We start from the raw sequence: 4,279 nt of genomic DNA, 5'->3' as shown, positions 1-4,279 counted from the left end.
ACACTGGAGATGGAAGATAAAAAAAATTTTACAATCGGTAATAGTGCACAAGAGAGAGGATTATCTTACGTTCCTGATTGTTACGTAATGCCTGCTTCCCAACGACCAAGTGAAAATGCCGAGACCTGCAAGGTCCCTATTGTCGACCTGGCTCGTGAAAGATCTCTTGTAATAAATGATATTGGTAGAGCTTGTCGACAAATGGGCTTCTTCCAGGCAAGCTGCCAACATTCTTTGTTTTTGTTTTTCCGTTTGGGGCAAAATTTACATCTTATATTACAAACTTAATTAAATGGAAAGGAGATCGAATTACGAGTTATACTTTCTTGTATTCTTCTTGCAGATAATTAATCATGGGATTTCTCAAGCGGTTCTAGATGGAGCTTTAGAGGCAGCTTCGGGTTTTTTCCACTTGCCAAAAGAGAAGAAAGAAGAATTTATGTCGAATGACGTATACAAGCCAGTAAGATATGGAACCGGTCTGAAAGACGGATTAGATAGAATCCAATTTTGGAGGGTTTTTCTCAAACATTACGCGCATCCGTTGTCCGAATGGATTGATTCTTGGCCTACAAATCCACCAAATTACAAGTATGTACTATTCTCCAATATAAATCTTTTTCTTTTCTTTTCCTTCATTTATAGCATCTCAAGGTAGATAATATTGGTCTCATTTGGGCTTGATTCATCTCATCCACCTTTGTTATGAACAAAATTTTGGAGTATTCTAATTCAATTCTTGTTTTTGTTGTTTTTATAAATTTAGTATGGGCCGAGTAAATGGATCTTGTTTGTATCTACATAAATGAAATAGGCTATAAATGACCTAGGTGAATGTATAAGGTCGGCTCTTCTTGCTTGTTCAAAATAACCGCTTGAACTCTTAATTGTCTTACTTGTAGTAAGATGAATTTTGGGATAAAATTGTACAGAGGAGCAAGTAATACCTTCTCATGCTATCTATTTCTCCTTAGAATGCCGCTGACTAGCCTTAGTCTATTCTACCCACAGTTGTTGACATCTTAAATTTTCTTTTTGAGATAAACGTGAGCCGATAAATTTATCCACGATCGTATTATACTATATAGTAAACTATTATTTCAATGCTCATTTCTTCACATAATTAACAAACAGTCTTCTAACATCTATAGAGAAAAAATGGGAAATTATGCTGAGGAGGTACGAAAATTAGCCATTGAAATAACTGCAACTATCACAGAAAGCTTAGGGTTAAGCCCGTCATACATAACCAACAAACTCAAAGACGGAATGCAAGTCATGACAATAAACTGTTACCCTCCATGTCCTCAACCCGATCGTGTTTTGGGCTTGCCACCACATTCGGACTATACTTGCATAACTATCCTTCTCCAATCTCATACGGGCCTTCAAGTAAAAGGGACGGGTGAAAACGAATGGAGACTCATTCCAGAGGTTCATGGAGCTTTACAAGTTAATGTTGGTGATCATCTTGAGGTACTAAGCAATGGCATATACAAGAGTGTTGTTCATAGAGCTACTTTGAGTAATGAGAAGATGAGAATATCTATTGCTAGTCTTCATAGTTTAGGCATGGATGAAAATATGGAAACTGCCAAAGAATTGGTGGATGAAGAACATCCAAAAGGATATAAAGGAAGTAGCTTTAGAGATTTTCTTAAATTTCTTGCCACCAATGATATAGCTAATGGGAGTAGCTTCATTGATACACTAAAGCTCAAAACAATGGATGCTTGATTGGTTAGTTTTAAGTGGTATTAATTTATTTCTTCTGTCTTCTATCATTTGTCTCTGCATGTGTATGACGATCATTTATATATGTTGTGACGGTGATATTATGTTTGGTTAAAGTAATTTGTTACACGCCGAATGACCCTTTTTCTTTTGTTCTTATCTTTCCGTACTAGTAGTTGAGCATTGGAATATATATTGCTCATGATTATCTTATTTCATTTTTAAAATCAGGAAATTTTGAAGTTGAAAATACAAGTTATATTTTGTTTAGTTGAAAACCAAACAATTATATTTTTCCATTCAATAAAACAATTATATTTTGTTTGGTTAATAACATAAATATTTATTTTTATTCAGTTAAAAACTAAATAATTTTGGGTTATTTTCCAAATAGCCCCCAACTTTGTGACCAGTTTCTTGTCTAGCCCCCTATTTTATCAAAAATACCCAGATGGTCCCCTTCTTTCAGTTACCATTAAATGTCCATTACTCTCTCTCCTCCATCTCATCACCTCTCTCCGCCACCTCATCTATCACGCCACATCATCGTATTCACTGGCGAAGGTCGCCGGCCGACCAAATTTCCGGTCGGCGATCTTCAAACTTATTTATTTTTCTCTCTCCTCTCTCTCTCTCTCTCTCTCTCTTCCTGAACACTCCGCGAAGCGTTTCCCTTCGGCAGAGTGTTTAGAGAGAGAGAGAAAAGAGCGAATGTGAACACTCCGCGAAGCGTTTCCCTTCGGCAGAGTGTTTAGAGAGAGAGAGAAAAGAGCGAATGAAAAAAAAATTTAGAGAGAGAGATAGGAGAGAGAAAAAATTAAGTTTGGAAGGTCGTCGACCGGAAATTTGGCCTGCCGGCGACCTTCGCCGGTGAAGACGATGATGTGGCATGATAGATGAGGTGGTAGACAGAAGTGATAAAATGGAGGAGAGAGAGTAACAATCAGTTAACAGTAACTGAAAAAAGGGGTCATCTCGGTATTTTAAATAAAGTAGGGGGCTAGGTAGGAAACTGGTCACAAATTTGGGGGCTATTTGAAAAATAACCCAATATTTGCAACCTTTTTGTAAGAAGTTCCAATTACTTTGCAAGGAGTTGAAATTCTTTTGCAAAAAAGTTGCAACCTTTCAGCAAACTTTTTGCAAATTACGAACTTTAAGAACCAAATATTAGATATATTGGAATCTTAAACAAGAACCTCTTGATTTTGATTTTAGTTGATTAGACATTAGTTTTAGATTTGGGATTTTATCGTATGGGTTAGTTTCGAGGACTTCTCTTTAAATTTAGGCCTTTACTTTTAAATATGAAATAGTTTTTGGGTTATAGTTTAAAACCTCTGTAAATACTAAAAACAAACTATTTAAATAACCACGTCTATCGTTAACCCAAAACTTACTCCGTGAATACCACTAACCCGAAAACATTTATAGAGAGAAAAAAAGTTATATAAAAGAAGAGCACAAGTACACGCCTCATTTAATTTAGATGCAAATTCAACGTTTTAGTTACCAACATTTTTTTGACCACTTATTTTGTGACCGGCTTTTTTTGGTTTTTTTTTTTGTAAATTCAAATTTGACCCATTTTTGTTAACACCGTCAGTTTTTTCTATAGTTAATTTTCTTGTTTCCATATTTTCCTTTCTTATAAAAATGATTCTTTAAATTCAAAATTGATCCCTTTTAAGTTTGGATTAATTCCCAAACATTCTAACTATTTTAGAACAAACTAAGGGGGTCAAAATAGAATTCATTTAAAAAAAGGCTAGCGCTTTGGGGAAAGCAAAATAGTTTCTGGAGTGTAAAGACTTGGTAAAAAATTGGTCAATTTTGTTTGACAATTTTATTTTGTAAGTTGTTAGAGGGAAAAATAAAAAACCCCTCACCTCACCTCTCTCTCTCTCCACCTCATCTTCTCTTTCCACCTCATCTTCTCTCTCTCCCTACCATTCTCTCTCTCCCTACCATTCTCTCTCTCTTCTCCGATAAGGTCGCCGACCGGAAAAAATTTCGGGCAGCGACCATAAAAAAAAAAAATTCACTCACACTCTCTCTAGAAACTCTGCCGAAGGGGTTTCCCTTCGCCGGAGTTCCGGTCTGTTGAAGAACATACCAGAACTGGTCTGTTCTTCAACAGACCGATCTGGTCTGTTAAAGAACAGAAAAAACCCTAAACATATATCAGTTTTTTAAGAGAGTGGGAGTGTGACTTGAAGCAGGAAATGGTATTTAAGGAAAGAAAAAAAAATAGAAAATGACCCGATTGAGAATTACTCATATTATTTTGAATTCTATGTATCATTATTTATAATATTTTAGCACATTTTGATTAATAGGAAAAGATGTAAGTTTTTTTTTTGTTATATGAGAATTACTCGAAATAAATTGACGCCGCAGTTGGGTTTTTGTTGCGGCCTAAGGAACCACAGACGTTACAAAACTCACAGGCGAACCAGTAAATATTTGTTGTCACGTTTTTTTTGGTCCAAGGGTTGTCACGGCTTGTGTCCATTTCAAGTACGGGTATTTGCATCGGCGTGTT

The 4,279-nt window shown here is 35.8% G+C and overlaps 1 pseudogene; it reads left to right on the top strand.

Moving 5' to 3' along the window:
- LOC147544574 (flavanone 3-dioxygenase 3 pseudogene) lies at positions 1–1,737 on the top strand (annotated as a pseudogene).
- Positions 1,738–4,279: the final 2,542 nt, after the last annotated feature.

This window comes from Eschscholzia californica, unplaced genomic scaffold, assembly GCF_041429995.1.
Source record: "Eschscholzia californica isolate CP2 unplaced genomic scaffold, dmEscCali1.0.p SCAF_4, whole genome shotgun sequence".
In the NCBI taxonomy this organism is placed as follows: Eukaryota; Viridiplantae; Streptophyta; class Magnoliopsida; order Ranunculales; family Papaveraceae; genus Eschscholzia; species Eschscholzia californica.
This window is presented reverse-complemented; position numbering and strand designations above follow the sequence as displayed.